Source organism: Zootoca vivipara, chromosome 8 (assembly GCF_965207765.1).
Source record: "Zootoca vivipara chromosome 8, rZooViv2.hap1.1, whole genome shotgun sequence".
Lineage (NCBI taxonomy): Eukaryota > Metazoa > Chordata > Lepidosauria > Squamata > Lacertidae > Zootoca > Zootoca vivipara.
The window spans coordinates 50,719,256-50,741,729 of NC_142591.1; the positions used below are offsets into that span (position 1 = coordinate 50,719,256).

At 46.2% G+C, this 22,474-nt stretch overlaps 1 protein-coding gene across 2 annotated transcripts in view; it reads right to left on the minus strand.

Annotated features, from left to right (window-relative positions):
• Positions 1-5,048: 5,048 nt before the first annotated feature.
• Positions 5,049-22,474, minus strand: part of LOC132592581 (uncharacterized) — an 83,443-nt gene continuing 66,017 nt past the window's right edge. The window contains exons 2-4 of one of the 2 annotated variants that reach the window (XR_015951492.1): positions 7,185-7,245; positions 6,207-6,346; positions 5,049-5,245 (exon numbers count right to left, since the gene is read on the minus strand). The gene's annotated coding sequence lies outside the window, so the exon portion shown is untranslated. The remainder of the gene's footprint in view (positions 5,246-6,206; positions 6,347-7,184; positions 7,246-22,474) is intronic. The other variant, XM_088675508.1, reaches the window with a different exon arrangement.

The following is a 22,474-nucleotide window of genomic DNA, read 5'->3' on the forward strand; positions in this document are numbered from 1 at the left end:
CAGTGGCATCCCCATGTCATATGTGTGAAGGCAGACAGGAAGGGCCTGGCAGAAGGCCGATTGCCATTTTATCACTTTTAATTGCACAGCCTGAATTTGTTGCATCCACCCTAATGCAACTGCTGCAGGTGGCCAAATGGACCCTTTCTCTGCAGTCTATCTCAACACACCTGAATGTTTTAGAACAGGCATCCACAGACTTCGGCCCTCCAGATGTTTTGGCCTACAACTCCCATGATCCCTAGCTAACAGGACCAGTGGTCAGGGAAGTTGGGAATTGTAGTCCAAAACATCTGGAGGGCCGAAGTCTGGGGATGCCTGTTTTAGAACTAGTGGCTTTTGACAGGAAAGCAACTGAGAAAATGAGAGATTGCAAAGGACTAGAAGAATCAATGCTCTTTTTTTTTTTTTTTGCTCCTCTTTTCCTTGGTACAGGCTATTCAGGAGAAGCCAGTTGCTTCTTCAATATGGAGGTAAGATGGTAGTGAAGGGATGAGAAAGAATACTGGAAATAAGTGTTTCAAAATTTTACAATGGGGATAAATCATGCCTGGTATGCAGATTATGATTGGGGCAAGAGAGTTATTTTTTGTAATCCAATACCTGAGGGTTTTGTGGGGGGGAACCAACCAGTGCCTTGCATCATTTCTACATATCTGGAGGTAGAGAGACAGTGGGGAAGATAGTGGCAAAGTGGGTGTGATTCAAAAATATCGATGGAGCCAATCCAGTGCTCCTGTTTGTGTGTGTGTGTGTGTGTTTATACTGTTGACCTCACTCCCAACTTGCCTTTCCCCCTCTACCTCCTGTTAAGCTGCAGGAATGTGATCAATCAGAGGTCAGGTGAGCAGCAGTGCCCCATCACACTCTGATTGCCGTATCCCATCATTGTGCAATGCAGTGGCATGTAAGAAAATGTTTCCTGCAGTTGCTGTGCCTCCTCAATGGCTAGGTACACCCACACCTCCAACTAAGCTGGCGTGGTTTTGAAATGGGGTGGTACACCCCACTAAGGTGATCTCTGCCCTTGATTGTGGAAACTCTCACTATGTGGGCAGTGAGAACTTCAATCAATGATGCTATCAGGGTGACGGGAATGGAGCCACATCAGAATGAATACCACATAAGAATTGCAACAAGTGTGATTGAGTTCCCATGACTGCTTATTTTGATATTTTCTGTAGATATTTCTGCAAATCCATTATTCTAGCATCATTATTTTAGTAAAGGGCCCTAGTCACTCTGAGGAATTTTGTCAAAAAGCAGGATATAAATCTAAATAAATTAAATAAACCATTTAAAGCCTAAGAAACACACTGTGACAAAACTCGCACCAAATTATTATTTCCATGGCACAATCTACATCCATGGCACCATGCAAGTCATGGGCGTAGATAGGGGGGCAGGGGGGCGGCTGCCCCCCCTAGAAGCAGGGCCAGCGAAGGGGTCGTTGAGAGCCTGCAGCACCTCCTTCTTGTTGTGCCTGCGCAGGTCACCGTACAGCGACGACTCCAGGCTCTCAGTCGACGAGCCAGGGGCGAAGCAAGCTGGGGGCAGGGGGCGGGGAGCCCCACCCCTCACCTCTGCACAGCAGCCTCGGAAAAAATACCAAAGTAAGCCACAGGCGAGCTCGCCGGCCGAGCGATATTTTGGGCGCCACATGGGTGCCTGCTGGAGTAGGGGCACTCGGGGCCGCACCCCCGCCCTGCGATCGGCGCATCAAAAGCCAAGCCAGAAATCTCGCTCGGCGGGCCGGCATGCCTGTGGCTTCCTTTTGTATTTTTTTCTGAGGATGCTGGGCTGGGGCCCTGGGAGGAGGTGAGGGGCGGGCTAGGCTAGCGAGGCACCACGTTAGTGGCTAGGTGGCATGACGCCCTTCCCTCCTAACTGGCCCGGCCCCGTGGATCAGCCCAGCAGCCGCGGGGAGCAGTAGCATACCGGTAGTAATGGGGGGGGCGTGCAGCAGGCTGGATGGGGCGGGGGTGACCACCACCTCCGACGGCCGCTGCCACCGCCATCCTGGAGGCTGGAGCCCCGATGTTGCAGCCACCATCGCCTTCCCTAAGTAAGTTCCCTTTACTTTTCACAGACGGAGCTCCTCATACTCTTGGGAAGGGTGAGGCGAGGCTCCATTGGCTGCTTCACATGCCACTCAAGAGTAGGGGGTGGGGCCGCGCAGAGCTTGCTGGTCCTCTTCCTCACCCTCCCCATTTCCTCTGTCTGCCACACGTGCCGGGAGAGCGCCTGCAGTTTTGAGAAGTCTAGCTGGGGAGGGGGCTTTGCTTTTGTCCCAGCAGCGCTATTCTGGTCTGAGGAAAATACTTTTTCTGTACTGTATTTTATTATTCTGAAGGAGTGGGGAGGGAGTGGGCTGGAGAGGCAAAAGGCAAGGAATGTGGGGGTGTTTTCTGGTGGGGGGGGGCATTGCTTTTGCCCAGCTCTATTCTTGTTTGAGGAAGCTTACTTGCCATGCAGTAAGAGGACGAGATGGCTGGACAGTGTTCTCGAAGCTACCATGGGCGTAGGCAGGGGGGCAGGAGGGGGCAGCTGCCCCCCCTAGAAGCAAAAAATTAATGTATTTTACAGACCATAACCAGCACTTTCCCCCTCCAAAAACTGAAGTGGAAAGGGCTTTGCTTTAGCAAGAGCAGCTAACTCTCCGCTTGCTGGGGGGGGGGGACACACAGCTGTAACAAAAACACATCAAATAAATAAAGCAAAGTGGCTACCAGTAGTTAAGCAGTTAAGACAATGGAGCAGATATCCCCAGGCAAGTTTCGATAGCTGACCAATTCACCCTATTGTTCTTGAGTGGGAGTTGTTAATGAGCATTCAGGAATCACATTAAGAGTTCTATTGATGATTTAATGAGGGTGCAGAGGATTCAATTTGACTAAGGTGGCTCTGCAAGGCTAAAAGGAAGTGAATAAGAAAGGGGGGCTGTAGCTTTGACAGACACAGTGATGTTTATAAAAAGCACAGGTGTTCCAGCCTGCCCCTCCTCCTGCATCTGTATACTGTAAATCAGGGGTGGCCACCTCCCAAGAGACTCTGATCTACTCACAGAGTTAAAAACTGGGAGTGATCTACCCCCTTTTGGGGGGTTCAGGTCAAAGCTGTTGAGTTTTTTTAAGGAAGGGAAGCCCTGTTTTTTTGGGTTTAGGTCAAACTTGTTGAGCTTCTTTTAGGAGGGAGGGAGGCCCATTTTTGTTTAGGGCTTCAGGTCATAGTTCAACTTTTTTTAGGGAGGAGGAAAATTTTGGGTGAGCTTTTTTTAGGGGTGCCAGTGACCTACCAGTGATCTACCACAGACATCCAGTGATCTACTGGTAGATCACAATCTACCTGTTGGACGTGCCTGCTGTAAATCAAGCAGAGAGAAAGCTGCTTACAAGACTCCTCTTGCTGCAGAGTTCCAGCATCACAGCGTCACCCAGAGGCACCCAAAAATATGAGTTATCCCTCTCTCTATTTCTTCCTTCCCTCCCTCTTCCATCCTTAATAAAATACTGGGGGGGGGCAGATAAGCCCCACATAGAAAGCCCATCAACATGGGGGGGTGCCTCTTTCAAATATGGTATTTACCAGTAATTGGGGGGGGGGGAGGGGAGAGGCACCTAGGCCTCTAGGAGTTGGCTGCTATGCCTAGGAGTAGGACAATTCAAGAAAGCAGAATGATGCATATGCTATGGTAATATATCAATAGAATCATAGAATTATAGTCGGAAGGCAACACAAGGGTCATCTAGTCCAACCCCCTGCAATGCAGGAATTTTTTCCTAAGGTGGGGCTTGAACCCACGACATGGTTGAAATATTATGCTGATATGCAGCAACGCCTTGGAGCCGTCGTGGCTGCGGCCGTGCCTTGCCTCGCCCTCGCCCGCCCTGCCACCCCCTCTCGCCTGCCCGACACTCCCATCCTCTCCAGCCAAGCAGGGTAGCTGCCAACGCTGCCAGCCCCAGAAGCACAAGGTGGCCGCTGCCGCAGCCGCCACAATGTCATTGGGCCCACTGGCCCTGTAGCCCCGCCCACATTCCCACTTCGTGGCCCCTCCCCTCCCGTGTCTTGGCCCCGCCCCTGAACGACCATGGCTTGCCCTCCCCCCTAGTTTTGATCCTGGCTACGCCCCTGGAAGACAGGAGTGCCTGGCGTGCTCTGGTCCATGGCGTCACGAAGAGTCGGACACGACTAAATGACTAAACAACAACAACACTTGCCATGCCAGCAGCTTGATTAGCCTCACCTTGCCCTTTTGTGTTGAATTTGCAACAAAATCTGCTGGCCGAATGGCTCTCTAGATAATGATTAAACTCTGCTGGCTAAATTGCTCTTTACATTGTTCCCCCTAATCGCCTTCCTATGTTGTTTTACCAACACACACACGTACACTGTACTTTAAAGCCTTTCCCTCAAACTCATGGAGCACTAAGGGGGCTTTCCCCCATGTTTTCCCCATGAGCTCTAACCCCCAAGGCAAGCCAGCTTCAGAAGGAGGGAGGAGGAGGAGCCTGCGATGGACCTCAGGATTCACATATTGGACATGCCTGCCCTAGAATTATAGTATTGTAGGGTTGGAAGGGACTATGAGGATCATCTAGTCCAACCCTCTGCATTGCAGGAATATGCAGCTGTCCCATCCTTTTTAGATTTGCTCTCAGCCCTCGTTTGCCCTCCTCCAACCACCCACCCACACACACACACACAGTGTGTGTGTGCTGCTACAGGGCAGGCACCAGACATGCCAGAGTTGGCTGTTTTCATTACATCAGTTACTTTTTTCACCAATTCTGGCTATATTTTTGCTTTCTCTACTTCTCTTGCTATAAGTTTAAAAGGATTTGCATTATAGGGCTTCCTGTTATACTCTTTGATTCTGCCTCCACTAGGGGCAAGTTCCCCCAAAAGAGGAATTCTGGGTGTATTGCAGAATAGGGCAGCAAAGCACTTGTACGTCTTCGAAAACCTACGACCTTCTGCACACACAGCAGGTGCTGAGTTTCTGAGCTAGGGTCCCTTCCAGATGATTAATAAACAATCCAGCACCATTCTGTATATATCAATTTAGCTTTAATAAGATAATTATTAATTTTTCTATTACAGGCATCTTGTCAGAAACACTGCAACTGTTTTATATGGACTAGTCAGCTTTGTAATGCTTATCAAATCGTTCTGAAAGAGCTCTTAATATATTTCCGGGCCTTTTTTGGTGTTTATCCCGAAGATTTTCAAGTGCAGTCTTTACCTGTTGAAAGAAAACCAGAAGAATACATTGTGTTATAGGAATAGATTGCAAAATAGTTATGCACAGTTATTAATATTTGTGAGGAAAAAGCTAAGGGGATCAGAACCAGAGGCAACCCATTTATTCCAGCCATAGAAGCACAATATGCAACTTCTTCCTGGGACACGCAAATGACTTTGTATACTGAGATGTGTTGCACCGTAGTTACCTTGCATGGTTGTTACAATGTAAAATAAAAGGATGGAACCTCACGACAACAAAGGCATAACCCCGTGCAGAAAGAAATTATTTATCTGCCCCTTTAAAGAGGCAATCAAAAGCAGCAAGAAAACAACCAGAAAGTGCTTGGGGGAGGACCAGGCACAACTAAACCATGTTCCAACCCCTTCCCATTAGCCACCAGGAGCCTACATGCTCCTCCCCTTAGCCCCCTCCCTTTGGGAGTCAGCTTCCCAAGTCTTCCTCTGTGTGTGGGTGGGGCCGCTCGGCTTCTGTCCTTGTGGCGTGGGCTCTGTTCCACACATGTGGACAGTTTGGAGAAAGCGCAAGAGGGCAGTTGACCAATGGCCCCAAAGAAGCTCAGCTCAACAACTTTTTATGCAATTGACCAACATTTTCATCAGTAGAAATTAGAATAAGATCTATTATTTGATTATTGATATAAACATCCAGAATGTATTTTGTATAGTCAACCCTAACGTAGTGGGAAGAAGAAGTTCTATTGCATGAGCAGATCTCTCTCTGTGCCGCATAGTTTGTCCCCTTTAATTTGTATCAAGAAGTTAAGGAGTGGGATTGAGTGATGGGCATAATGCCCAAAAGTATATATAATGAACCCTATATCTGGTCATATAGAATGAGGAAATCAATATGTACAATACAATTTAGAGCTTAAAGAGAGAGAAACCAATTGGGGAAAAAATATTCTGCTTTTAAACTTCCAAGTTTAGAGTTAACTTACTCTTTCAGCCAGCTCCACAGCTGTTATATTTGGATCATATGGGATGGGTTCTCCAATAAATGTCCTCAATTTCACTGGAAACCCTCCGTAAATGGGAAGGTACATACATCGTATTTTATCATACAGCCATTTTGTCAGCCCTGTGTATGAAATGGAAGAAGATTCTGAAGGAAAGCGACACCATATCAAATTTGAAATTAGTTGACATTCTCAGTGTTTAGCAATTCCAATAAATACACCCAAAAGAGGAAGCATAAATGTGTGCTTGGGTAAAGAGATACAGTACAAGATATTCAGTCAGCTCTTCTCAGCTCTTTGCAATCAGATTCATCAGTTTTGTACAATAGACTGCAGAATATGGCTTGTTTCCTGTTCAATTCCCCTTCAATGTTAGGGTTGCTCCCACATTTATCAATTATAGCTTTCTGTTAAATCTAATAGAAAACCAAGCAAAGGGATGTTCAGGCAGTCAGCACGGCTTTTGCAGATAAGTGTACATGGAATAAACTCTATTAGTTAGTACAGTGTTTCCCAACCTTGTGCCTCCAGATGATTTGTGACTACAATTCCCATCATTCCTGACCACTGGTCTTGCTAGCTAGGGATGATGGGAGTTGTAGTCCAAAAACAGCTGGAGGCACAAGGTTGGGAAACGCTGAGTTAGTAGTAAATAGATATTTTTTTTAAAATTTCATTCTATATTATTAAAATGTATACAGAGGTACCTCTACTTACGGATTTAATGCGTTCCGAACGCACATTTGTAAGTCGAAAAAATTTGTAAGTCGAATTCCATAGGAATGCATTGGGAGAAAAAATTTGTAAGTAGAAGCAACCCTATCTAAAAATTCGTAAGTAGAAAAAATCTAAACCGCATCCAAGATGGCGGACGGAGCTCCATTCGTAAGTAGAGTTATTCGTAAGTAGAGGTAGCACTGTATTGCCTGATATCAACCAAGGAACCGGTATTTAACTTACTTGTCTTTCCAATGGTCCTGTATGCTTCACAACTGTTTTGTGTAAAAATAGGGATGATGGGCTAAAAGAATAAAAGATGAAACAAACATGAAAAGAAAGGTGAGGACTGGATAATTATTTTGTTCCAATCATCCCACCCTTATTTTTGTTATGGACTACGGGGAATGCTTCACATCTGGGATTATAATGAGAAGCAATTCCCTAAAGAGCATCGGAATCTGCAGGCTTGAGTGGCAACAGCTGTCAATTATTCTAATTGGAATTGCAAAATAAGGACTGTACCATGAGTACTCTTTTGTTATTGGATTAACTTTTAGGAATCTGGCCACGGGAGAGGTAAAAAACGGATGTCGATCTCTACCCACTGAATTAATTGGAAGGCAATTACAGGTACAATTGTATTAATTGGAAGGCAATTGTACTTCTAAAAACGATTTAGAAATAATTAAACCTCCTAAGATTGAACTTTAAACTTTCCCCCAGAGGCAGGGTAAGGGGGAAAGGGTTAACTGCATTTATATCCCTGCAAAGCTATGTAAATTAGACTGAAAGAGGCACCCTATTCAGATTGGTGAGAGGCCATTATGACATCACAATAGGGGGAGATTGTTAAATTTCGTTTCTCAGCTGGAGGCTCTGAAGCTATTGTGGGGATTGGAATTCCCTTTCTTTTAAACCCTGCTGTGTGACTTTCAGTGTGGAGAAAATCAAAAATTTAAAGACTGCTTTGAGGACTCAGAAAAAGAAATGGAGCAATGATTAAAGAGGAGGTGAAGAAAATTGAGGACTTAAGTACTGTTGATGAAGCAATAATTTATGAAGATGGAGAAGATCAGGAGGAAAGAAAAATCGGTCGAAAAGCAGCAATGGATTCTGTTTTCACCAAGAAGGGAGAGCAAGGAATATATTGGAGATGGAGAGTGGATTTTGAAATTGAAATTGCTACTGGTAGAGGCTGGATGAAAAGGGAATTGGAGCTGTTTGGGGGGCAGCAGGGGAGAAAAGTTGGTTTGGGGGTTGGTAAATATTCTAGATTGGGAGTGGGTTGAAATTAATATTATGCTGTCTTTAAAGGATAAATTTGGATTGAAAATGAACAGGATGGACAGAGAAATAACAATGTTTAAACGTGTTAAATTTTAATGGGAAGTGGTTTTAAGGGGGAATGCTAGAAAATGGGAACAATTAAATTTGATTTTTAAAATATGGAAATATTGGGATTCTGGATATCAGAGGAGGTGGATATAGGGTGTAGGTGTTAGGATTTCATAGTAGATTCTGTTCCACCTTAAACAGGAACAGACTTGGAAGAGGATGTTGAATATGTATGTCACATGATATATATTTCCGTGGGTTGTACTATTGTAATACTGTTAGTTAGTCTTGCTATCGCTTTGAGGATGGAGACAGACACGTTTGGTCTATCTTCCGAGATGCTTTAGATGCTTTGTAATAAACGCTTGTAAATATGCAAGGACTTCTCTCTGAGTATTCCTTCTGCTGCTGCTGCTGCTGCTACCACACCACGCTAACGCTGGAAATGAGCTCTGCTGATTGCGTGCTCAGGTCACAAAGACCTTGAGTCGTGTTCCATGGGAATCACCGGGACTGAGGAGAAGAGGAGGCTGCCGGCTGGACCTCCCAATGGTGATATCCCAACAAAGGGTTATGGGCGCCAGACTAAGGATTGCTGGGTCAAAGGGTTAACGGGCCCAGTGCAGACGGTGAACAAAGAGTCATGGGCGCCAGACTATGGATTGCTGGGCAAAAGGGTTCCATGCCCAGTAATGGAATGGCTAATCGCCCAGGAGGCAGCAGGAAAAGGCAGTGTGTTCCGAAAGCAGCTGGAATGCTGGCAAACTTCGGAGAAAGAAGAGAGAAGGTATGTAAAAGCCGGTGCTTTTACAAGCATGCCGCGGCAGGCACGCAAGCAAGAGACTTTGATCTGCGCAGCCTGAAGTTTTATGGCACGCAGTAAAACTTTCACAGTGATTAATGACTGTGAGGACAGTGGACTGTGAGAGAGCTGCAAGCATTTTTCCCAGTTAGTAAGAGAGAAGGGAAAAATGGAGTTTTTGCACAGCTCTGGCTCTGAACAGGTAATTTTCCTTCAAGGAGAAAATTATCAGAAATGGGGAAAATGTACACAGAAGAGGCTGCAGGATGCCGGAGTGTGGTACACAATTGTCGCAAAAAGGGGGAGAGATAATACCCCAGACCAATTCCCCAGCTGGAGGGAAGATGATTCTTTTGCGAGAGGATTGATTATTACAAGTTTGTGTCCGGGACAATTGATTTATGTTGGTGCATGCAATTCAGCTTGCGAGATGTGGGAAACATTGAAACTAGCTCTTGGAGGGGGAGGAAGCTGTGGTGGCAATTCCCCAAATGATTGCTGGAGTGCTGGGGCACCCGGTTGCAAACCACAGGAGGAGCTGGCTGAGATGTCAGACCTGGTGGGGGTGCAGTCTCCAGTGAATGCAAGAGCTGAGGGCGCCACTTGGGAATTGCAGCAGGAGCTGGCTGTCGCGTCAGACCTGGAGCAAGTGGCTGCACAGAGTGCTTCAATTGAAATTGCTGAGGGCGCCAGTTGCAAATCTCAGGGGGAGATGGCGTCATCATCCCACACAGACGTGCAGTCCCATGGGAACGAAGGTCAGTCTTCAAAGTTTTTCCAGAAGCCGACACGTATACAGAAGCTTGCAGGTGCAGCAGCTTTGTCGCTGAGGAGGGGCGAGGAGAAGCCCACAAATGTGAAGCTTGTTGCTAAGGCCCAGCCGAAGGGGGAAGAATTGCAGCCGACAACAGTGTCACAAGGCTAGGAGCAGGGGGGCAGAGAGTTGAAGCCCACAGCTGCAGCTGGCAAAGAGAAAAAGTCTTCGGCTGGAAAGAAGAAGGGGGGCGGCCAGAAGCAGAAGCCCACACAGCATCAAAACGGGACTTTGCTGGCTCGAAGAGTTCAACACAAGTTTTTTGTCAGTTCCACAATACAGAAGCACATTTGCAATGACAAAAGTTTGTTTACTTGTTTTTCTTCACAGGATGGTTTTGTGAAGTCTAGTGAAGGACTTTTAAATGTGCAGGGAGCTGGACATGTTTACATAAAAGGACTGAACTTGACACTATGTGATGTTTTGTATGTGCAAGATGCACAAAATAATTTGCTTTCCATTTCACAGATGTCTGAAGAAGGGTATGGAGTTTCTTTTGAAAATGGAAGTTGTCTCATCAAGAAAGGCGATGAGGAATTTCTGAATGCTCCAAGAGTTGATAATCAATATGTGTTTACTTTTGATTATGTTGATGAAAATGTGGTTTATATGCCTGAAGATGACTGTGATGCTAACATTAATCAGCTTCTTCTTACAGGTGGTTTTCGTCACACCAATGGTCACCTGAGTTTGCAGGAGGTGTCCAAGGAGGAGCCTGGAAGGGTTCAGGGATTAAAGGTTCAACCCTGTGATTCTTTTGCTGATTGCAATGATGAAATTGCTGATGGTGGGAAGCTGTCTAGCAGACAGACTTCCACACCCTGTGAAGTGATTCATATTGATCTAGCTGATCAAATGACACTTTCAGGGGATGAAGTTGCAAATGGCCAAGATGGTCAACTGACTCCCTCGGAGAGTGAAGAGGGGTACATCAGGAGTGATGATAATGCTGATCCCATTGGAGTGAAATGCTCCCATCCCAGTGAAGGTGAATTCACTTCTCAGGAGCTAGATGCTTTCCTGGATGAGAAGCGAATTCAAGAGGATCTCTCACGTCCCAAAAGTTCTTTGGAGGGTGATTTGTGTGAGGGAGTTGGGAATTCTGGAAAATCAATGCAGCAGGGACTAACACCCTTGTTGCACAGTGCCAATCCAGAGAAGGTGCAAATGGAAGGTATTTCCATGGTTCACCCAGATGGTGATGACAATCCCAAGGGGGTGGTAAAGGAGGAAATTTCCCTGGTTCACCTAGGTGGTGCTACCAATCCCAAGTGGGAGGAAGGTGGGGGAATTTTCCTGGTTCATGCAAATGATGTGATTCACCCAAGTGAGAATGAAATTATTCCAGGTGAGGATGGAGCAGCACCAGCTGCAGATGATGGTCAGGATGGTTCTAATTCAGTGGGAGGTAGTGGTACTGCTGTAGCTGGTGATGCAGCAGGCTACAAAGGTGTTGAAACCTCACTCAGACCTGCATTTGAGCATAGCTGCCAAGTTTTCCCTTTTCTCACGAGGAAGCCTATTCAGCATAAGGGAAAATCCCTTAAAATAAGGGATAACTTGGCAGCTATGCATTTGAGTCTGACACTGAATTGGGAGAACCACTGCTCACCAATGATCATTTTTCTCTTGAGAAAGAGGAAATGAGTGTTTGCAAATCTGGAGGAGCCACAACAGGCAAACAGCCTGAGAGATTTGCTGATGAGTTTGCTAAAACTGCTGATGCTGGTCTTAGTAGCTCAGAAAAGGTTTTTGAACCTGAAAGTTTCAAGGAGGTTCAGGAAATGACCTCAAAAGATGCTCAACCATGGCTAGCTGCCATGAAAGCAGAGATTGATTCCTTAGATAGGAATCAGACCTGGGAACTGGTCAAAATGGTCCCAGGAATGAAGCTGGTAAACAGCAAGTGGGTCTTTAAGACCGAAGCTGACCAACATGGCAAGGTAGTGGGGTACACAGCCAAACTGGTCGCAACAGGGTTTTCACAGGTTCAAGATGAAAACAACATTGAGACTATTGCACCCGATGTGAAGTATGAATGCTTAAAGCTTTTGCTCAAGATTGCTTCGGAGGAGAAAATGCACGTATCGCATTTTGTATTGGATACTAATGATGAAAATGTTTTGACTGGGATTTTGCAGGAGGATCTGTTTTTACTTCCACCTGCAGGAGTGCATGTACCACAGAGGATGGTCTGCAAGCTGAAGAAATCCCTGTTTGGTCTCAAGAAGAGTGCCAGGTGTTGGGACACAACACTAACAGAGATGTTGCTTTCTCTAGGTTTTCACCAAAGTATTGCTGATTCATGTGTGTTTGTCAAGGAAGAGGGGGAGCACAAACTGTATTGCTTTTGTTTTGATGCTGAATTGTTTATCTTCTGGAAACACAAGGATTTGTACCAGCGTACACTTGCTCAGTTGCAGGAACACTACACCATGGAGGATCTTGGTGAAGTTTCCAACTATCTTTCTCTGGAAGTTAAGAAAGACATAGAAGGTAATTTTCTGGTGCACCAGACCCAGAAAATTACAGAGGTATTGAACAGGATGGATTTGGGTGATACAAATCCTGTAGACACACCTATGGTGCCAGGTTATCGGAGAGATGATAACGCAGAAGCATTTTCTGACACCACATTGTATAGATGTGTTCTAGGCAAGCTATGCTTCATTGCTAAATGTTCAAGACCTGACATTGCTGCAAGCTGTGATTTGCTTGGCAGGCATGCTGACAATCCTACTGTTAAGGATTGGCAAGCTCTGCAGCGCATAGGTCGCTATCTTCGAAGCACTATGCACTACAGGCTGAAGTTGACAAGTCAGAAGACTGGAGGTCTTGAGATTTTTGTAAATGCAAGTTTCAGAAGTGATGCCACAGGTGGCACAAGCTCTTCTGGGGTTTGCTACTTGTACAACCACTGTCTGATTGGCTGGATGTGCAAGGAGCAAACAATAGTGAGTTTGAGTTCCTATGCAGCGGAACTCAACACTCTCTCATTCTCGCTCACAGATTGCGAGTGGTTGATGCAACTGTTTCAGGATGTCAAAGTCAAGGTGACTTGTCCGGCACAGGTGTATCAGGACAACATTTCCTGTTTGAATTTGCTAGCTTCAGAAGGTTGCAAGCAAAGGTCTAAGTTCTTGCAAATGAGGGTACGTCATGCAAGAGAATGTATCAGGAAGGGACCAGGTCAAGTGTCCTACATGCCAGGTAATGATATTCCTGCTAATGTGTTGTCCAAGGTTGTTAACAGAGAACAACTACAGATGGATGTGCCAAAGCTACAGTTGGGATTACTGAAGTTTAAGGTTACACAGAATGGGGGAGTTTTGTTAGGATTTCATAGTAGATTCTGTTCCACCTTAAACAGGAACAGACTTGGAAGAGGATGTTGAATATGTATGTCACATGATATATATTTCCGTGGGTTGTACTATTGTAATACTGTTAGTTAGTCTTGCTTTCGCTTTGAGGATGGAGACAGACACGTTTGGTCTATCTTCCGAGATGCTTTAGATGCTTTGTAATAAACGCTTGTAAATATGCAAGGACTTCTCTCTGAGTATTCCTTCTGCTGCTGCTGCTGCTGCTACCACACCACGCTAACGCTGGAAATGAGCTCTGCTGATTGCGTGCTCAGGTCACAAAGACCTTGAGTCGTGTTCCATGGGAATCACCGGGACTGAGGAGAAGAGGAGGCTGCCGGCTGGACCTCCCAATGGTGATATCCCAACAGTAGGCAGTGGTGGAGCATGAAGCTCTCCGGGGGCGGAGAGCAGGCCCGCTGCCCCCACGGACGTGGCACACGTTCTGGGGGCGGGTTGGGCAGACACGATGGCGCCCCTGGGATCGCGTTGCCCGGGTGCTGCCCCCCCCCCATCTTCCTACGCTACTGGCTGTAGGGCCAAAGGTGATAGTTTAGAATTTTAAAAAAAGACAATTGTTAATGCTATGATGTGAGAAATTTATAGTAAAGGACAGAATTTTGAGAATATTTTAAGTCATTATTTATGAAAATTGCTAAAGATGATTTAAAAATAAGTTTAAAAGGGTGGGACTGAGGAAGTCCAGATAGTAATGTTTAGGAAAATATGATTTATTGGCTTTAGACGTTTTCTGTTTTCTTTTTTGGTTTCTTGTTTGTTTGCTGTGGGTTTTTTTGGGTGGTAGTTGTATTGTCTTTGGTGTGTTGTTTTACTGTGTTTTATTATAAAATGAATAAAAAAATTTTTGGGAAAATATAATGAGAAGCAACTCATAAATGATAATGTAATTGGCTTTAAAATTGCTGACACATCTATTCATATATCTCAGATGACAAAACTGCAGAAGCTGTCCTCCAGATTTTCAGGAATTGAAAGGGGGGGGGAGAGAAAAAAGGAAAGAAAGCCGGGTTCAGCAAACCAGCTGCTGCCTTTTGGAGTTTGGGGGAGGGAGCTCGTAGGCAACAAGCACCCCCCAAAAGGAAACAAAGAAAGCCTGTCATTGGAAATAAAAGGAGGGGGATAAGATCTTTGAAAACTTTCTTTATTCTGAAACATTTAGAATTTGTTTTGCTATTAATTTAGTAAGTTAGATTTCCCCTTCCCCCCCTTCTCTTTCTCAATTAATGGTTTCTTGCGCAATTTAATTAAGGTTGTATACTCCCCCCCTCCCCGATTATTGCTTGCTCTGAATATGAGAGGGTTTTGTATGGGGCATCAAAAACAGCAAAGGATACATGCATTTGGGACCATATGGAGTGCATCTCTCCCCCTATTAGAAAATAATAACTGGGACTAGCCGTCAAAAGTCACAGATCAGAGAATTGTCTCAGGTCAGAGATGTTACTGTTGTTTATTGATACAGCAGTTAAAGGTGATCTGGGAAACTCGGTGACACAGCATCCTCACAGAAAGTAAGAAGCTGGAGGTACCGGTAGGTTCTTCATTATGGCTTTTCTGTACATGCAGCGCTAGTCCCCCCCACATGCAGCGCTAGTCACCATGCAGTTGCTCCACAGTATTTGCTTGCTTAAGGTTTTTATATGGATATGGAAATCCGTATCAATAAAATACTTACAGGGCAATTAAAATATGAGCAAGAAAACAGGAATGATAAGCATCAGTTCCACAATACAAATAGAGACTAGAAGCTATGTGTGGCTTCCAAAAGCCCAATAAAGCAAACAGGTTATTTATTATTATTAAATTATTATATATTAAATTTGTATAGCGGCCTATACTCGTAAGTCTCAGGGCAGCAAAACATAAAGATTATAGAATCCCATAAACCACAAGAAGGCTACAAATACCCTTAACAGAATAGCACAGTTGTGTGTGACAGCCAGCAAGGAGTAATAGGGGTTAGGGTTGACAGCGAGTTGGGAGGAGGGACAGATGGTGTGTAGCCTGGTGTAAATTAATTTGTAGCCTGGGGGGATTACCGCGGCGTGGACTGTCCCTGAGAATCATAGACTGTCCCCGGGACAGGTGAGGGTGCTGATCCCTTATTTTCAAATCCGAAACTTGACAACTATGCTCCTGCCCCAGCCGTGAAGTGGAGGGCGCCTCAGAGCCGCCTCCTCCCGGCCATCGGGCAAGGGACGGGAGCCTCGCTGCAGCTCTTGGCGGCCACCCCGAGGCTCTGTGGGGCCCTCGGTCCTCTTCTTTCTCTCTCCTTCCTTCTCCCCCCCCCCCGCTCACTCAGACCAGGATCCTGCAATGCAGATCCTCCTTCAGCAACTGCCCCAAGTAAACGAGGAAAAGGGGGCTATTTTCCAACAGAACCCAAAGGGCAGGAGGCAACAGGCAGTGCCGCCACGTCCAAAGGGGTCAGAAGTTTCCAATCAGGCTAAACAAGCCCCTCCAAAAATGTGCTTTAAATGTATGGCGTGGATGTGACCATAGTATTAGAGATCATACAGAAGCACACTCTAATCATATATATGCTTAAAGCACATGGCACCCGGCTGAATCCTGGGAACTGTAGTTTTTGTTGTTTTTTAGTCATTCAGTCGTGTCCAACTCTTCATGACCCCATGGACCAGAGCATGCCAGAACTGTAGTTTACCTCACAATTCTACAATGCTACTCTTTAGAGTTCACGCAGATGTATTATGCCGCAATGTAATCTGCAAGAAATTAGCAAACCGGAGCACTGGCTTGCAACACAACCAAGCTTAAGAAGTATATTTTGTGTTTTTAGTATTGTGATTTTATGCTGTGAGCACCCTGAGACCTGCGGCTATAGGGCAGTATACAAATTAAATTAATTTTATTAAATTAATCCTCTGATGCATGAAATCTGCAAAGTGTTGAATTGAGGCTCATCATAATCCTACATATTTTTATTCATGTATTTGTAAACTGTCTCTGCAGCTATGAATGAAAACAAATGAAGGCACTCTAGTATTTCGGAGGGCTAGAGAACTAATCTGCATAATATATTATTATTATTATTATTATTATTATTATTATTATTATTATTATTATATATTATATTTATTATTATAAAAACACACATACACTCAACTATGCTCCAAAAGAGACTAATTGGTTTGGCAACTATATCAGTCGAACATGCTGAAGCATCAGCACTTGACCTGAAGGAACAGTTAACAAAATTTGCAAAGGAAAAGGCACGTAAAATAAGATCTTGATTTGTTTGAAATTGAAATGTTATTATTTATTTTTATTATTAATTATTTATACACCGCCGATCTGGCTGGGTTTCCCCCGCCACTCTGGGCGGCTTCCAACAAATGCCAAAATACATTAAAATATCACAGATTAAAAACTTCCCTTAAAGAGACTTAAATTTCAGCATCACATTTAACATTTTTGAAAGTGATCTCTGTGCTAAAACTGTGTTCTGTTTGAGAAAATAAATCAGAAATTGTTTTATGACTTGTTTTCACAATTTTTAAAAAATAAATTAACAATTTCAAATTCTGTGCTTTTCATTCTTCCTACAGTATAATACATCTGTGTTTGAAATATGATTGGCCGGGGGGGGGGGGGGGGCGCCAGAAGGTGATCTTGCCTAGGGTGCCAAAAACTCTAGCACCGGCCCTGCAGGCCGCCTCCTTGATCCGGCACTCCGTGCGGTGCTGTTGGGTGCCGACCTGGCAGGCCGCATCCTTGATCCGGTGCTCCGCGCGGCGCTGCTGGGCGCCGAACCGGCAGACCGCCTCCTTGATCCGGCGCTCCGCATGGTGCTGCTAGACACCAACCCGGCAGGCTTGATCCGGCACTCTGTGCGGCGCTGCTGTGCACCGACCTGGGATGCCACCTGCGGGAACCAGCAGCAGCATCGCGGCAGACTGCCTCCTTGATCTGGCAGACCGCCTCCTTGATCCGCGCTGCGCTGCTAGACACCAACCCAGCAGGCCGCCTCCTTGATCCGGCACTCTGTGCGGCGCTGCTAGACACCGACCCGGCAGGCCACCTCCTTGATCCGGCGCTCCGTGCAGCGCTGCTGGGTACTGACCCGACACACCGCCTGCGGGATCCAGCAGCAGCAATGCTGGCTGTGGTAAGGAGGTACTTACGGTAATAATAATAATAATAATAATAATAATAATAATAATAATAATAATAATACACCCCGAAAATAAGCCATAGGCTTATTTACTTAAGTTAAATTAATATAAGACGGTGTCTTAAAATAGGGGAAACACGGTACAACAGAATGGCATTCAAGTTTGCATTATGATAAAAATACAGCTCACAGTCAGTAGTGGAGGAACCCTGTCCGGCACCCGTGGTGGTGCAGTCCGTTTGGGCTGCACATGTGCAGCGACTGGGTTGTCGCACATGCACACTCCATATGGGCTGGCGCGCATGTGCATTCCGTATGGACTGTGCACGCCCTCGGCCGCTCTACAGCTGTCTCTACAGCTTGTCACCTCTCCCAGAGTGGCACCTGGGTCGAACTGCCCCCTCCACGCCCCCCCTTCCTACGCCAAGCTCACAGTGCCTTGCTGCACCACCCAAACCTTCAATCCCTTTTGGCTGCAGAGCTTTTGGATACGGTAGACACACACACACACACACACACACACACACACACACACACACACACACGGCACAGAGGAGGCTTATGGAAAACTGCCTCCACCAGCAGAGATTGATCCACAGATATATGGGTGGGGATTATATGATGCATTAATTAACCCAGTGGAAAAACTCCAAGCAGCACTCTGTGCTACTGGGTCTCTTTGGCCTCCTTCCTTCCTTCCTTCCTTCCTTCCTTCCTTCCTTCCTTCCTTCCTTCCTTCCTTCCTTCCTTCCTTCCTTCCTTCCTTCCTTCTTTAAATGACCTTTCTGTGATGTCATAGTTTCCTGGTGTGGCTGCTGTGTGCATACAGAGGAAGATGATGTGGGAGGGGGTGGCAGTGGAGGGCCATGAACACTACAGCAAGGGTTCCACATGTGTTCGATGGCAGTGTCACATGGGGGCATAAAGGATGGGTGTGGGAGTGTTTGATTGGCCATGTGTTCGTGTGGGGCCATGTTTTTCTGATCTGTGTGCAGTTTTGGTGATAGGTTGGACTTGCCATGACAGCCACGGACATGTCTTTGGGGCTTCACTTGGGCTTCTGCCCTTTTCCTTAGCTGTAGCTCCCACCCCGTCCCCGCTGCCACCCAGTGGTGTTTGAATACAGAGGATTTTTCACAGGTGGTTTGCTAGTGCAGATGCTCCCAAGCAGAATCCCATACTTTGCGTTGTTCTTTCCAGTAAGGAATATCCCATTTTTACTAATAACTGAACTTTACAATTGGGTGGCTGGAGGTGGGGGGCGTGGCTGGGCCCCTTTTAAACTAGCACGCGAGCGGGAGGCTCCCTCTCAGCCCGCACTTTACAGAGACTTCCCGACCCATCACGCTAATGCTGGCCGGGCCGGTGCCTTGCCTCCAGAGCTCCAGAGTCCCTCCAGACCCTTGTCGGTCATGCAGGGGATCGGGCCCTCCGCCCTCACTTCGCTGTCACCGCCGCCCTGCCTTCCCTGCCTGGCTGGATCCCTGCCTTGTCGGCCTCCACCACGCACCAGGATTGTGAGCGTGTGTGCTTCGGGGGGCTTCTGCCGCTGCTGCTGCTAGCCCTGGAAGACGGAGCCTGGCCGAGTGAGGGAGGGGGCTGCAGGAGGTGCGTTTGCGGTTCATGGTGAGACACAAGCCCCAGGCAGGCAGGCGGCCTTTGGGGGAAGGAGGTACAAACCGCAGGCGACCACCCTCCTTTCAGCGCCAGCATCCCGCCTCTCTGAACAATTGAGGAATTTCCCGCTGCCTCCCCACCACCCCACTTCTGCGCCCCCCATGGGATACTGAGGTGCGCAGAGCTGCTCCCCCGGTTTAAACACTCCTTGGGAGCAAGTGCCTGGATTCCACCCCCCTTCCACGTTGCCAACGCAGCTGGCTGCCCTGCTTCCGATTCATTCTCTGGGTGTTCAGGAAACTCTTCTGTTTGATCCCTGGCCTTTCCCCCCAGACCTGGCTCTTTCCCCCCTCCATATTCTCCCTTTCCACCCTTCAAAGCTGATGGAGCGAGGGTGGATGTGCTTGGCAATTGATTCATTGGGGCTCAAGTTTCTTGGGAGGGGGGCAGCTTCAAAAGATAAGCAAAAAAACACACATAAACACCCCAACACTCTGCAACTGCCCCCCTGCTCCCCCTGTGTATGCCCCTGGGCTGGAGCCAGGGGATGTGAGGGAGGGGGGGAGCTGCAGAGGGTTGTGTACTCAGGTAGCCAAGTGGATTTTTCCCTTTTGCAGGGTTGCCTTGCAAGAGGGTTTCTGTGTCCGTCCGCCCCCCCCCCCCCCGTAAACGGTTCTGTGTCGTGGTTAGAGGGCTCAATTAGGAGCGAGGAGACCTGGGTTCAAAGCCCCACTCAGACATGAAGTTCAGTGGTCAGCCTTTGGATACCCCCTCCTCTCAGACTGGCCTACCTTGCAGGGTTGTTGAGAGGAGGAATTGGGGGTGAGGAGGCAATGTCGCCCGCCTTGAGCTCCTTGCAGGAGAGCAAGGTTAGAGACATGATAAGTAAATCTTCTTCTTCTTTGGCGATTACTCGTAGCCAAGCGTCTTCCATAAACACGATTTTAACAATGGGTCCGTAAGTGACTGTGGAGGTCAATTCTGGATCCACACGTCCTTCCACAGTGGGGACATTGGTTTCCAGGCAGGAGTTCATCACAGTGTGGATTTGCCAGCGAGTAGGGATAAGTAAATAATAGGGCATTATTTATGTCCTCTTCAGTAGGACTTGTGTTGAGGATTGCAGTCATTCCCACCCATTGAAATCTTCTCCACCTTATCTAATTTTCCATCATTTCTGTTCTTTTCTTTGGTGCACGTCTGCTATCTTTGATCTCTCTTCTGGGTGGGGGGGGGGGGGAAAGCCTTTAAAGCTCTCACTGCCTATTAATTTAAACATTTTCCCCTCTATCTTTTATTTCATTTATTTTTTAATTGAATTTTATTGCTGCCCTTTGCTGATAGATCTTGAGGCATCCCGTCTAAGAAGCCTGTGTACTTCCTCTGAATGCTTCTTCCATGATCTCCCCACCACCACCCTCCCCTCGTGCGGCTTCTGTTTTCTTGTTTTCTTAATAATATGTGGAACAGTGTTGCTTACCTGAATCATTAACAGCCTATAAGAAGAGGATTTTTTGTTTTTATGCAATCTGCTGTCTCTTATGCTCTTGTTGTTTGTTGAGAGGCCTGTTGTTAGAATAAGCCTCCATGTGATAAGTTGGTAAATTTACTAGTATTAATAAAATAAATAACAGCAGTTTGCTCTGGAAAGGAATCTTGTTGAAGCTTAAAGGTAAAGGTAAAGGGACCCCTGACCATTAGGTCCAGTCGTGACCGACTCTGGGGTTGCGCGCTCATCTTGCATTATTGGCCGAGGGAGCCGGCGTACAGCTTCCAGGTCATGGGGCCAGCATGACAAAGCTGCTTCTGGTGAACCAGAGCAGCACATGGAAACACCGTTTACCTTCCCGCTGTAGCGGTTCCTATTTATCTACTTGCATTTTGATGTGCTTTCGAACTGCTAGGTTGGCAGGAGCTGGGACCGAGCAACGGGAGCTCACCCTGTTGCAGGGATTTGAACCGCTGACCTTCTGATCAGCAAGCCCTAGGCTCAGTGGTTTAACCCACAGAGCCTACCTGGGAGTAAATTTACATGTCAAAACTCCTTGAAAGGGTTTGCACAGAACCAAGAAGAGGGATGGGTGGCAAAAAGCCTCAGAGACAGCCTCTTAGCTGATCTTATGAAAATGCAGTTTTTTAATGATCCTGTGACCAAATAAATCCAATTCAAAACCTGACTTCAGATAGACAATTGCTGCAGATAGAAGTTCTACTTTTGATAAACAGTTTGCTTTTACCGGAAGGGATGCTCATTTTCCTTTTGATCATAGTCATAATACTTCTTAGGATTCCTTTGTATTCAAATAATATATTGCTTATTTTTATGCCCTCGGGTGTGTGTGCCAAACTGTGTTTCGGGTCGGATCCTCCCTCCGTATGTGCGTGCAGGGCTGGGCTGCGAGGAAAAGCCTCTCCGCGCTGGAAAGGGGCAGCAATCCATGTGGGCGCAGGGAGGTTTGCCCTACCCGATAGCCACCATTTTTGTTGGTGCCACGTGTGCACCATGTGGGAAGTTTTACCTGTTGAACTCTTTCTAGCGGCCTACGGGGGTTTAAAATAAATAAACTGTTTTCCAGTCTGGATTTGAAGTTGATAGATAAATAGTTGATACTGTTAATAATCTAAATAAATAAAAAACTTGGGAATTATCCCATGATGTGGCCCGGTAGTGTTCTTTTTTCTGAATTTGGTCAAACCCCCCCCCCCCCTTTAGACCTGAGCTTGGCTCATGTTAATCAGGGCAAAAAAACATTAGTGCACTGGTGAGCAGAGGTGAATTATCTTTGATTTGTTAGTAGATTAAGGTAATTTAATCTGAGTTGGTTAGCAATTTGAATTTATATCTGTGGTAGAGGCTTGTTATTTCAGTTCATTTGCAGACAGGGTTTGGTGCCTGATTTGAAGTAAAGTAATAATTATATAACAAATAGGGTGGCAATTTATTTGATGGTTGCAGGAAATATTGGTGCTTGATTTGCCTGGAAGTCCACCTCTCTCTCTTTCTCCCCCACCCCCTCAGCCAGAGGCTGTTGTAAGAATTTTCAGCTCACACATATATAATAAATGTTCATAAATGTACCAAGCAAACAGTACAGGAAGACAGGCCTGAAAACCATTTTGACTCCCAAACTGACCAAATGTTTCTCTATGAGGAGGGAGGAAATGGGGGGCGGACCTCCCCTTTGTCTCTCTGCTCACAGATCCTGCCTTAAGGGCACATTTTTGCTGTGAAGAAGAGGCATGTGATCTCTGTTGAGTCAAATTCAGTTTTGAGAACTGCAAAAGTAAACCAAGCATCTGTGATAATATCTTGTAGGCAGAGAAACTGCCCAATAATCTTACAAAAACCTCTGGAAGAGCATGACATTGTGAATGGATTAATGGAATTATTTACCCCAAAAATTAAACATATACAACCTTATTCTACATAATTAAAAAACT